Below are 14,467 nucleotides of genomic sequence, written 5' to 3' on the forward strand. Positions count from 1 at the left end.
GCTGAAGTTGTGCTCGGGCAGGGAGGGTGCTGGGTGAGGGGAGCAAAGGGTGAAGCGCGAGCCAGGTCCCAAGGAGTGAGCAAAGACTTGGAGTCGGAAGGACACCGCCAAGGACGGTGGGGGTTTGAGTGCCCGGTGCGACAATGGCTTTGCCTGGTCTGTGTCCGGATTCTAGAGCTATAACAGAGCTGAACTCAATCAACATGAATTGAGGGTCCCTTGGAGGGGGTTGTCCCCTACGGGATAGAGTTTGTTGAGGTACACGCCATTTCTACTGGGGCCACAGAGACTAAAGTGGGGTTCGGTGAAACCGGAAAACCCATTCTTTTTTTTTTTTTAAGACTGATTGATTTATTTGCTTTAGCTAGAGGGAGAGTACGATTGGGGAGAGGGGCAGCGGGAGAGGGAGAGAGAAAATCTCAAGCAGACTCCCTGATGAGCACAGAGCCCAACACGGGGCTCGATCCTGAGACCCTGAGATCATGACCTGAGCTGGAATCAAGAGTCAGATGCTTAACTGCCGAGCCACCCCGGTGCCCCAGAAAACCCATTCTGATGACGGTTTGGCTTGGCCTAGAACGTCGTGATTTCAGTTTTCCAATCACTTGCGTGTCACATTATTATTTTGGTATTTATTAACCTAATTGGTACTTGGATTCTTAGAGCTGGATGGGTCCTTAGAGAGCAGCTTGCCCACCCCTTACTTTGGAGCACACGGTCCTGAGGCCTTTCAGCCCGCTGAGCCGTGCCCTGCTCCCGCCCTTGCCATCAGCCCCGACTGGCAGCCCCAGGAAGGCCCCGACTGCGGTCCCTGTCCTGGCGGAGCAGCCAGCACAGCGGGCGTCTGCTCTCAGCCTCCCCGGGGCCCGCTTGTCCCTGGATAACTGTCTCTGGCTGGGAGTGTGCCCTCCAGAGCCGCAATCATTTTCCTCAGGCTCGGACCCTTAGCTTTAGCTCGGCCGCACCAAACCACGTCTCCTCCTTTCCCTCGTGGCAGTGCTGTGCAAACATGGGGATGCGTTTGTTGGGGCCTTAAACCTCGATAAGACTGAAGAACACACAAATGAAAGCAGAAGTCACACATGGTGCTAAGAATTCAGTGGCAAGAACTGAAAGTTAACGTCAAAGTTTCTGTTCCTTCGGTCCTACTCCCGCTTTCCCCGCGAGGCTCAGTCTCTTCCCTGCTTTGTCCTGTGTGAATAAGCACACATCTGTCACCCACAGCCATAGGCACACACACTCACTCGCAGGTGTGTACGCACACATGTAAAACAAACGTCGCCACACACGGACACACTCACCTGCACACGCACACACACACACACACACACACCTCACACACACCTCACACAAAGGCATGCAGCCATTAACACGCACTCACACACACTCACACACACTGGTACGTGAACATCTGCCACACGCACACATTGAAGAGCTCTGGCGCAATGACAGCGAAGGCCCGCAGAGCCCTCACCGAAGGCTCCATCTGGGAGAAGCTTGTGGCCTGCTGGCTTCCCTCCTTTTTAACCGCTGCTTGACAGATACTGTAATTAATTGTAATTGAATAATAAGAGCACACAATAACAAATACAATCTACAAACAAAAGTGAGTAAAACAGAAAATAAATGATAATTCAATGAGTCTTTTATTACTTCCACGTTCAAGTGCTTTCTAGCCTTCTGATCACCTCCGGGGTACAGAGCAGCTCCCCACACCGAGCCCCGTGCGGCCGCCCGCGCTCCAGCTTCTCTGGCCTCCCCACTCTCTCCCCGTGCCCCCCCGAGCGCCCTGCTGTTACCTGGGGGGCGGACCGGCATGGGGAATGGAAATCCCGGAGAAGCCCTGTCTGATGCTCTTCTGTTATCACCCGCTGTCAGGGAGGAAACTTGAGGAGGAGGGACAGCCTTTCTTCGGGGGAGCAACGGCAGGGACAGGTGGCCTGGATCCGGCAGCACAGCTTCCCGGGGCCCAGGATGGGACTTTCCTGTGTGTCTGGGAAGTACGGCCTGATGGCTGTTAGAAGGCACTGTCTTCAGAGGAGCCGGAATGTTCCGTCCCTTGAGTTAAATAGTTGTGACGGCAGGACTCTGCAAGTCCTAGAGGACAGGTCAGGAAGGAGGCTGTCCCTGTGGTCCCCCACCAGGGGACGTGCCTTCCCCAGGTCATAGAACTGAACCTAAACCCAAACTCCAGCCCAGTGACTTCTGTTTTCTTGGCAAAAAAAAAAATGCAGTGTAGGTCTTGACAAGGTTATTTAACTCTGATCTGCTGAAAGTGCACCCAACAGACTGAGTGGGCCTCGGGCTGCTTTGAGAGGTTTGCTGGATTAGAATCTGGTTAGCAAGCCTTGCTAGGGAGGAACACAGAATGGACAACAGAACACAGGACTGGCGGCTTTCGAAGCCCCCAATACACAACACCAGGAATCTGTGATTCTTTACAATAACTACAGAGAGGAGTGGTCTGGCTTGTCCTGTGTTGTCAGCCTCACTTACTTGAACGAGCTACAAGTGTGAGCTCTTGGGAACACTACTACTCTGCTGACTTGACCTTCTGTCTGATACCTCTGTCTCCCCATTCCCAGGCTGCAGATCGCTCGCCCAACATCCAACCTGCGTCACGGTCTGCATCTTAGCAAAGCTGGACCCAGTTGCCCTCTGGGGTTGCGCGAAGTCTTCAGCTGCATTCACCCAGCCGTCTACGTGCTGCGGTTGCTCTGGGCGGCTGTCCACAGCTCTGCCTTCCGTTCGCTTCCACTGGCTACAGAATTGCTCTGGAAAGTCTCCTTATCATCCCTGTCCCTTTTAGGAATACCAGGCCCCGGGCCAAAGCCACTGCCATGTCTCAGAATCTTTTATTCCCTAGAGAGCCAGCATGGTGCTGGGGTCTGGGCTGCAGCATTTTGAGACATGGAAGATTCTGAGACATGGCACACCTAGAGAGAGGAAACAGGACCCCCACGAAGCCTTGTTTATGCTTTAAATTGACCTTCCCCAATCATCCCGGTGGTTTCTGTCCATGATCCTGCCCACTCCGCCCTCCTCTTCCTCCTCTCTGTCTCTTCACTCCTCTTGGCCACAGTTTCTTTTCTTTTCTTTTTTTTTTTTTTTAAGATTTTATTTATTTATTTGATGGACAGAGATCACAAGTAGGCACAGAGGCAGGTAGAGAGAGACAGAGAAGCAGGATCCCTGCTGGGCAGAAAGCCTGATGCGGGGCTTGATCCAGGATCCTGGGACGGTGACCTGAGCCAAAGGCAGAGGCTTTAATCCACTGAGCCACCCAGGCGCCCTTGGCCACAGTCTCTAATACAAGAGCTCTTCTGCTTTCTGATGGAGACAAAGGCCAGGTAACAGGCTTTGGGAACAGCTCCTTGACATGGTCTTGCCCTCCGTGTGTTGTAAAGGGAAAGAGAAGGACCTGGAAAAACAGAGTCACTGAGGCTTCCCGAGCTGCGCTGGCTCAGCAGAAACCAGTGGGAGCCCAAGAGAGAGACTACCCTGGAGAAAGAGGAGGTCAAGGCTATGAAGGACCTTTGGCAGGACCCGTGGACCCAGCACTGTGGCCCAGGACTGAGGTACCTGCTCTTTCACCTGCTGGGGCACCAGGATTACCCAGGGAGGGATGGAAAGTAAAGAGGTTTAAAACTTCAGTCGAACACTTGGAAAGAAAGGCACCTCGAAGGAGTCCTAAGTACTCAGAACTATTCACATCTTCTGTATCTCTTTCCAGTTAGGCACTTCAGAGTCTGAGAGGGTTTGGGACAACACAGCATCAAATTCTGGGAGCATGGCTAGACTTCCAAATTTGGCCAGGGGTGGACATTTGAGTGCCTTCTCTTAACCATTTATACTCTACGAAAGGGAAAATCCTGGGGGGGGGGGGTTGGCGCTGAAATAACACCACTGCTGGGACCCTGAGTGAATAGAATTCTCCAGCAATTGTCCGGAAACTCTCAGCTGGAGCATGACTTGGGACTTCAGTTTCTTCCAGTTTTAGCTTTCAGGTTTTTCTCTGATGTCTTTAAATTTCAACTTGCGGGGCGCCTGGGTGGCTCAGTGGGTTAGGCCTCTACCTTCGGCTCGGGTCATGATCCCAGGGGCCTGGGATCGAGTCCCGCATGGGGCTCTCTGCTCAGCAGGGAGCCTGCTTCTCCTCATCTCTCTCTCTCTCTGTCTGTCTCTCTGCCTATTTGTGATCTCTCTCTCTGTCAAATAAATAAATAAAATTAAAAAAAAAAAACTTCAACTTGCAAGGACAGTTTAGAACTGTCTTGCCTTCCCAGGCAATTCATTACAGGTTTATATCTGGGATATCTTGTAGGTTGGGCTTTTATTGTTAGAGTAGCTTATGGTTGTCATTTGCTCTTGCAGAACCTCCGATGAGATGTGTCACACAGTGGTGGCTGGAAGCAACCAGAAGGAGAAATAGAGGGACACCACGGACTTAATAGCTAAGCCCGGTGGGGAAGGAGATTAAAGACACCTGTGAAATGTCAGGTGTGTGTCGTTGGGGGATCAATCCTTTTCTTCCGTGGTTTCCTCAAGGAAGAAGATGCCACAGGCATTGGTCTACATTTCTTTGAGTGGCTAATTTGACGAAGGCTCAGTGTGTGCGCGATGTGGTCTCTTTCGCCTCTCTTTCCACCCAGCCAGGTGGGAGACAGCAACACCGGAGATGAGAATCGGCTCTGCATGCCCGAGACCTTCCTCCAGGGGCTTGTTCCAAGTCCAGACCGGGAGAGACGTAGAGTGCATTAGCAAGCACGGGCAGCCCCTCTGGCAGACTGTACCCACCAGCCAGCCTTCACCAGCACACACGTCATGCTCGGCTTCCCCACCTGCTGGGACTCTTGTTGGATCTCTCAGTTGGTTCAGAATTCTGCCCTTTCTTTACTCCTCCAAATTCTCAACTCAAGTGCTAAAATTTGGGTTTAAATTTCTCAGAAATTGTGGTGCTGAGGACGTAAGAATGCATTCCTGGTCAGGGGCCTCAGAGTTCTGTTGGTTTCTGAGCGAACACTTCTGCTCCCCAGAACGAAGTCCAGTTCCCCTTCTTCGCCATGCTGGTTGTGGGTCCTGTGCCTGCATGGGACCATGAGGAAATGACACAATTTTGCCCCCTCAGCTAGGACACGGGTGCTCTTCTCCGTGGAACTATGCCTGTATTTGGTTAGAGTGTTGTGAAGCGTATTGCTTCAACCATATTGGTTGATTGCTTTTTCCTCAACGGTCTCGTACTGTTCTGAGAAGGGGAACTACGGGTGGATGGATTCTCTTTATTTTCTCACCTTGTATTTGGGCAAGCACAAAGAATTCCATGGTTGGAATCACCTGAAAGTAGGTAGTTTTGGTCTCAGCTAGTCCACATTCTAGAATTGGTGGGGAATCCCTCATCACCTAGCTTTGTTGGAGATGTTTGCCTTAGAATTTTGGTTTTGCGACTTTATTCTCTGTCTCTTTCTCTTTTTTTGTGGGAGGGGGTGTTGGGGAGGGTTGTGAAGACTCAAACATGATATTATTGCCGCCGCTGCCACCTTCCCCAAGTCTGGAAATCCTATTACTTATAAAGACGGTTTAACTTTGACACAACGAAACACAAAAACAATTAGAAGTTCTGGGCAATATAGTAACTTGAAGGCACGGAATTCTTGATCCAGATGTCTCCTGACATGACAGGTGAGAGGCAAATTATAAAGATGAGAGGGCTCAGCTGCAGACGGCAGCAGCCTTTTATGGGAAACTGAAGAGCCGAGAGTAGCGTAGGGCTTCTCAACTCTTTTTTGGTGAAGGACCTTTCTTTTTTTTTCTTCTAAAATAATATTTCCAGTCTATAATGGCTTGATACTTGTGTAAAACACAGTAGAATTTTTTAGGGAAATTAACTGAAAAAAAGACTAAGTACAAACACATTTTTTTATTATTCGATTCAACAGACATAAACTCACTTCGTCTGCCTATATACCTGATTTCTGTACTTACCACAGGCCAGGAACATTTTGTAGACCACCACCAACTTGAAGACTGTACTCGCTTCCTCATCCTGCCACAGGTTCCAGATGGACGTGAATTCTGGGGGGACATCAGTCAACCTACTGCATGGAGCATTATTGTTTTGAGAAGCTCACTTAGTAGTTCTTGTGCAGAGGGCAGAGGAGTATTTTTTTAAAGATTTTATTTATTTATTTGACACAGAGAGAGAGAGAGAGATCACAAGTAGGCAGAGAGGCAGGCAGAGGGAGGGGGAAGCAGAGGCTTAACCCACTGAGCCACCCAGGCACCCCACATTTTCACATTATTTATGTAAATACCTAGTAGTGGAATTACTGGATCATACTGTAGTTCTATTTTTAATTTTTTGAGGAACCTCCATATTGTTTTCCATGGCAATTGCACCAGTTTGCATTACCACCAGCAGTACAAGAGTGTTCCTTTTTCGATACATCCTCCTCAAAACCTTGTTTCTTGTGGTTTTGATCTTAGCCATTCTCAGAGGTGTGAGGTGATATTTCATTGTTATTTTGATTTGTATTTCCCTGATGATGAGTGATTTTGAGCATCGTTTCATGTGTCTATTGGCCCCCTGGATGTCTTCTTTGCAGAAATGTCTGTTCATGTCTTTGGCCCATTTTAAAATTGGATTATTTGTGTTTTGGATGTTGAGTTGTGTAAGTTCTTTATAGATTTTGGATACTAAGCTTTTATCAGATATGTCATTTGCAAATATCGTCTTCCATTCAGTAGGTTGTCTTTTATGTTGACATGAATTTTTTTTAAGGCAAAGTAAACAACTCAATATAAAATTAGGCTATGAATATGAACAAAGAGGTCTTAAGAAAAATACAAAGGGTAACGAACACAGGAGAAGATGCTCAACCTCACAAATAATCTTTTTAAACACAGATTAAAATGAATTTTTTGTCCATCAGACTGGCAAATATTTAAACAATTTGTGTCAGTTTGAGTGAGGATGTGAGTCCAGAGGTACTGTCATATGCTGTTTATGATAGTGTATATTTGAGCAGCATCATTCCGATTTAAAATGTGCACACCAACTCAACAGTGGGGACACAGGGAGGATCCAAATGGCCAGAGGAGCAAGTACTTGAAGGAAAGAAAAAAACAGCCAAGAGTGCTGGGCAACTCTGTCTGCATCTCAGTTGAGGGGCTTCCTGTTAGTCTTGCCCTGTTCACCGCAGAGAAAATTAAGTCAACACTGTAGAACAACCTTAGCTGCAGGGAACCTGAAGATGCTTTAGCTTCTTCCAAACCCATGCTCAGCGTCCATCCCATGTGGAAATTCTTTCCTGGAGATGGATGTTCAGATCTGGAAGACACCATCCTTCAATCTCAAGGTCATCTAACATTCTTAGCACTTTTTGCTCTCTTTACTCATTCATTCAGCGATCTCATGTTGAAACTGATTGCAGAAACTCCTAGAGACACTAGGGACACACCAGTTGCCACTGGGTGGAGATAGAAGAACACTTAATACATGTTCATTCTAGAATTGAGAGCTCATGGTCTAGAGAGGAAACATGGAAAAAGTAAGTGGAAGAAAGACAAATGAAAAAATTCATGGAAACAAATGAAAATGAAAACACAACTGTTCAAAATCTGTGGGACACAGCAAAGGCACTCTTGGGAGGAAAGTATATAGTGATACAAGCCTTTCTCAAGAAACAAGAAAGGTCTCAAGTACACAACCTAACCCTACACCTAAAGGAACTGGAGAAAGAACAGCAAAGAAAGCCTAAACCCAGCAGGAGAAGAGAAATAATAAAGATCAGAGCAGAAATCAATGAAATAGAAACCAAAAGAACAGTAGAACAGATCAACGAAACTAGGAGCTGGTTCCTTGAAAGAATTAATAAGATTGATAGACCCAAATAAATACATTCATGAATGAAAGAGGAGAGATCACAACCAACACCAAAGAAATACAATTGTAAGAACATATGAACAACTATACGCCAGCAAATTTGACAATCTGGAAGAAATGGATGCATTCCTAAAGATGTATAAACTATAAACTACCAAAACTGAACCAGGAAGAAATAGAAAGAAATAGAAAACCCGAACAGACTCATAACCAGTAAGGACATTAAAGCAGCCATCAAAAATCTGCCAATAAGCAAGAGCCCAGGGCCAGACGGCTTTCCAGGAGAATTCTACCAACCATATTTTTTAAAGTTTATTTATTTATTTATTTATTTGGCAGAGATCACAAGTAGGCAGAGAGGCAGGCAAAGAGAGAGGAGGAAGCAGGCTCCCCGCTGAGCAGAGAGCTCAATGCGGGGCTCGATCCCAGGACCCTGGGACCATGACCCGAACAGAAAGCAGAGGTCTTAACCCACTGAGCCACCCAGGCACTCCTCTACCAAACATTTAAAGAAGAATTAACAGCTATTCTTCTGAAACTGTTCCAAAAAATAAAAATGGAAAGAAAACTTCCAAACTCATTTTATGAGGCCAGCATTACCCTGATCCCAAAACCAGACAAAGACCCCATCAGAAAAGAGAATTACAGACCAATATCCTTGACGAACACAGATGCAAAAATTCTCACCAAAATACTAGCCAATAGGATCCAACAGTATGTTAAAAGGATTATTCACCACGACCAAGTGGGATTTATTCCTGGGCTGCTAGGTTGGTTCAACATCTGCAAATCAACCAATGTGATACAATACATTAATAAAAGAAAGAACAAGAACTGTATGATACTCTCAAAAGATGCTGATAAAGCATTTGACAAAGTACAGCATCCTTTCTTTTTTTTTTTTTTAAGATTATTTATTTATTTATTTGACAGAGAGAGATGACAAGCAGGCAGAGAGGCAGGCAGAGAGAGGGGAGGAAGCAGGCTCCCTGCTGAGCAGAGAGCCCGATGCGGGGCTCGATCCCAGGACCCTGGGATCATGACCTGAGCTGAAGGCAGTGGCTTAACTCACTGAGCCACCCAGGCACCCCTACAGCATCCTTTCTTGATCAAAACTCTTCACAGTGTATAGATAGAGGGTACATACCTCAATATCATCACAACCATTTATGAAAAACCCACAGCGGGGACGCCTGGGTGGCTCAGTTGGTTGGACGACTGCCTTCGGCTCAGGTCATGATCCCGGAGTCCCAGGATCGAGTCCCGCATCGGGCTCCCAGCTCTGTGGGGAGTCTGCTTCTCCCTCTGACCTTCTCCTCGCTCATGCTCTCTCTCACTGTCTCTCTCTCAAATAAATAAATAAAATCTTTAAAAAAAAAAAACCCACAGCGAATATCATTCTCAATGGGGAAGAACTGAGAGCTTTTCTCCTAAGGTCAAGAACACAGCAGGGATGTCGATTATCACGACTGCTATTCAACATAGTACTAGAAGTCCTAGCCTCAGCAATCAGACACCAAAAAGAAATAAAAGTCATCTGAATTGGCAAAGAAGTCAAACTCTCAATCTTTGCAGATGACATGATACTTTATGTAGAAAACCCAAGACTACTCCAAAAGTGCTAGAACTTGTGCAGGAATTCAGTAAAGTGTCAGGATATAAAGTCAATGCACAGAAATCAGTTGCATTTCTATGCACTAACAGCAAGACAGAAGAAAGAGAAATTAAGGAGTCGGTCCCATTTACAATTGCACCCAAAACCGTAAGATACTTAGGAATAAACCTAACCAAAGAGGCAAATAATCTATACTCAGAAAACTATAGCACAAAGCAAAAATGGGATTCCAGGCCCGATTTCAGCAATACTTTAGACTGTCTTCACTTACCTCAAGCACTGACTTCTAGTTCAGCTGGGAGAAGGAAAGAACTATGGTCTCTGCTCACTGAGGGCTTTCCTTCAGACAGAGAACAACAGCCAATCAATAGTGATTTGAGGAGCTCAATAATGAGGTATTAAGATAAACAAATTGAAAGGCAAACCACAAACTGACCAAGCATTAGTAGCTGTATTCTAGAATATAAAGAATTTTTGTTTTGCAAAAGGCTCCCCTGCTAACTGCCCATTGACCAGAACTTAATCATGTGACCACTCCTAGTGGAAAGAGATTCCAGGAAATACTGCCTTTTTCTGGGTTTCCATGAGACAGATATGAAACAAGGAGGGGATAGAGACTGAATGATGGCTAGCAGTCTCTGTCGCAATCTTGTTAAAATTTCTAACTCACTTATTTGAGAAAGATCATATTTTAAAAACCCTTTCTTTTCCCCTCCTTGGTTTCTACTTCATTAGTATCTATTCTTATCTTTATGTTTACTTCCTTACACTTGCTTTAGATTCATTCTCTAGATGTTTTACTAGCTTCTTGACTTGAACACAATTAATTTTATTGTGAAATAATTTTAGACTTACAGAAGAGCTGCAAATATAGTACAGAAAATTTCCTTATAGCCTTCAATCAGTATCCCCTAAAATTAGTGTCCTACACAACCATGGCACATTTATTAAAATGAAGAAATTAACATTGTGTCAGTACTATTATCTAAACCATAGCCTTTATTAAGATGTCCCCAGATTTTCTACTAATGTCTTTTTTCTGTTCCAGGATCTAACCTAGGGTATCACACTGCATTTAGTCATCATGTCTCCTTAGTCTCCTCTGATCTGTGATGATTTCTCCATCTTTCCTTGTTTTCATGACCTTGACATTTTTAAAAGATTTCATTTATTTGAGAGAGAGCATGAACAGAGGTGGGGAGGGGGGAGGAAGAGAGGGGCCAAGTGAGAGGGAGAAGCAGACTCCCCGCTGAGCAGGGAGCCCAATGTGGGACTCAATCCCAGGACCCCAGGATCAGGACCTGAGCCAAAGGCAGATGCTTAACCAAATAAGCCATCCAGGTGCACTGACCTTGACATTTTTTGAAGAGCATCAGTCAGACATTTTGTAGAATTTCCCTCTATTTGGGTTTTCCTGATGTTCTTTTCATAGTTAGACAGATTTATGGAATTTTGGGAAGAACAACGCAGAAGAGAAGTGCCCTTCTCATCTCACCAGGGCAACATAAGGTCAGCCTGCCTTGCCAATGGTGGAGTTCACTTAGATCACCTGGTTTAGGTGGTGCCTTCCAGGTTTCCTTGCTGTCAAGTTGCTATTTTCCCTTTCAACAAATCCTTAGAAGGGAGCAACTAAGTCCAGCCCACCCTCAAAGGGAGGAAAGCTAAGCTCAATTTCCAGGAGTGAGGGGTATTGAAGAATTTGTGGACATATGTTAAAAACCAGCACAGTCACTAATAAACATTTCTGGGGAGATATTTGAGGATATGCAATTATCTGGTTTCTCCTTAAAGTTCCAGTCACTAATTTTAACATTCATTGGTGGACCTTGCTGGCAGCCATTATTATTCTGGTGTTTCGTCAGTGATTTTCTTATTCCCCTATTCCATTCTTTCATGATCTTAAATACATGTACTTAAGGTTATGACTTTCTCTCTGATAACCACTGCCTCCTGCGAGTTTGATGTATAGTACTTTTACTGTCATTCTGTTTTAGATATCTCACAATGTCTACAATTATCAGCTCTTTTTTTACAAATGAGTTATTCCGGAATGCATTTTAAGGTTCCAAACATACATGTTTGATTTGATTTTTTAAAAATTGTTTCCAGGCGCCTGGGTGGCTCAGTGGGTTAAGCCGCTGCCTTCAGCTCAGGTCATGATCTCAGGGTCCTGGGATCGAGTCCCGCATCGGGCTCTCTGCTCAGCGGGGAGCCTGCTTCCTCCTCTCTCTCTCTCTGCCTGCCTCTCTGTCTGCTTGTGATCTCTCTCTGTCAAATAAAAAAAAAAATGTTTCCAGTGTGGGGCGCCTGGGTGGCTCAGTGGGTTAAGCCTCTGCCTTTGGCTCAGGTCATGATCTCAGGGTCCTGGGATCGAGCCCTGCCTCGGGCTCTCTGCTCAGCGGGGAGCCTGCTTCCTCCCGCCTCTCTGCCTGCCTCTCTGCCTACTTTGATCTCTCTCTCTGTCAAATAAATAAATAAAATCTTAAAAAAAAATTGTTTCCAGTGAAACTGTTTAGTGGTCAGAAAATGTGGTGCACAGGATGCTGATTTTTGAGATTTGCTGAAACTTCTTCTGTGATCTAGTATGTCGTCAGTTTTTATCATTGGGAGCCCCGTATTCTCTACACAGTACAAATACATACATGCGTCTATATATACTTATATAAAAATGTAGGTATTTTTGTCATTTGTGTTTCACAAAATTGGGCTCACACTGTACATATCTTTTTTTTCTCCTCACTTTGTAACTAATATACATCTCTCCAAATCAGTTTTTATAGTTCTGGTTCATTCTTTTTTCTTTTTTCATAATGGGTGTGTTTTGAAGTTGCTTCTTTTCTTAAAACATTTCATCTTAAGCGATGGAGAAGTTTTAATGTTTTATGGTTTCCATAAAGCAGGTTCTTACAGCTTCCTGTTTTCAACAACTAGTTCTTATAGCAGCATCAGGATAGTGATCACTATGAAATCTGTCATCAAGGCCTCTTGAAATTATCCCATAATATAAGTGGTTCATTTTTATGCCTACATAATATCTGGAGTCGTCAGAATGCTTTCCAGATCTAGTTGACACTAGAGTCTCATTCACTCTTTTCACCATCGCATTTTTTTTTTTATTTTAAAGATTTTATTTATTTATTTGACAGAGAGAGATCACAAGTAGGCAGAGAGGCAGGCAGAGAGAGAGGAGGAAGCAGGCTCCCCGCTGAGCAGAGAGCCCGATGCGGGGCTCGATCCCAGGACCCTGAGATCATGACCTGAGCCGAAGGCAGCAGCTTAACCCACTGAGCCGCCCAGGCGCCCTCACCATCGCATTTTAGTCCACTGTGCAGATCTGCTCCTTTGTGCTTATCTCCTTCCTTACTGACGGTGACTTAGACCGGCTCCAGTTCTTCCTATCACGTGTCATCGAGCATGTGTCACGATACACGTTAGGAGCCGATGTTGCCCTAGGGGCCATACACCGGGCAGTGAGCGGCGGGGTCGTGAGGGGAATGGGCATTTTGAGTTCTAGTAGTGTCGTTGCAGGGTCAAGTCCTGAGTCAATCCTGCGGCTACTGTGACCCACACACTGGCCGTGGCAAGTGGCAGGCTCACTCTGTGCCTGTTTCCTCACCTGTCGCTGGAGGTAATAGTACATGCTTCAGTCATAGGATTGTTTGGGGGTTTAGTTAATGTTTATCTACAGCATTTAGAAGACTGCCAGGAGTCTAAGTGGGTGTGGAATCATTTGCTAGTCATGGATTCTTCCAGATTACCCTGTCAGGTAGCTATCCCAATTGGCATGCCTACCAGCAGTGTGCAAGACCCTGGTTTCCTCATGACCTTGGAAAGTTTTGCAAATCTAATGAAACAAAAATGATTTGGGGTTTTATCTTTTTAAAAATATATTATTTTGGGGGGGGGCGCCTGGGTGGCTCAGTGGGTTAAAGCCTCTGCCTTCAGCTCAGGTCCTGATTTCAGGGTCCTGGGACCTAGGCCTGCGTCAGGCTCTCTGCTCAGTGGGGAACCTGCTTCCTCCTCTCTCTTTCTGCCTGCCTCTCTGCCTACTTGTGATCTCTGTCAAATAAATAAATAAAATCTTTAAAAAAATAAAGAGCGCACGAGTGTGGGGGAGGAGCAGAGGGAGAGGGAAAAGCCGACTCCTCACTGAGCGGGGAGCCCGATGTGGGGCTCCATCCCAGGACCCTGACATCATGACCTGAGCTGAAGGCAGACGTTTCATCGACTGAGCTACCCCGGCGCCCCTGATTTGTGGTTTTAGTTTGTATCTCCTGATTATTGATGGTGATCATTCTAATTCTTTCCCTTTTAAATTATCTCAGGGATCAGTAAACTCTGGCAGCTGGTGGGATCCGAGCAGGCCAGTACAGTTGTCCTGGAGCCGATTAGTGTACATCCTGGCTGGGAAGGCTTTCCTGCCATGACTGTGGAGGGCAGCGGCAGACCACATAGCCTGCGGAGCTGGACCAATGTCCTGTCTTACCCTGCTGATGGCCTACCTGCCCCTAGGAAGAAGGCACCTCAGGGGAAGAAATCTGGAAGTGGCAGTGTTTCAAAGGTTGTCCTTTGGAGAAAATCCCAGACCACCTTCCCTTCAGTGCCCAAAGAGCCCAAGTACCGCGCAGGGAAGACACGTGCGGTGGGCAGGACAAGGGAGTTTGAACTGCTGGCCTGAGAAGCTAGCCACCCGAGAAAGCTCCGAGTGAGCAGGCCACCTGCCTCCTCGGCTTCTTCGTCCATTCCCCCAGCACACACAGCTTCTAATACACTCCTTCTGTCCTTGGAGGCTGTCGGTAGGATGCCCAGTTGGGGTCATTTTAAGAGGATCAAAACTTCCTATGTGCTGGGCCTTGTGCCTTGCTGCTTCCCCAGAGCCAGGCTGGGAAGAAAGGGGCTGGGAAGGAGGGGCCTGGAACCAGTTTGCACTGATGGACCCTTCAAAGCTGGGCTGCTTCTGATTCCTGCTA

Source organism: Mustela lutreola, chromosome X, assembly GCF_030435805.1.
Source record: "Mustela lutreola isolate mMusLut2 chromosome X, mMusLut2.pri, whole genome shotgun sequence".
Classification (NCBI taxonomy): Eukaryota; Metazoa; Chordata; class Mammalia; order Carnivora; family Mustelidae; genus Mustela; species Mustela lutreola.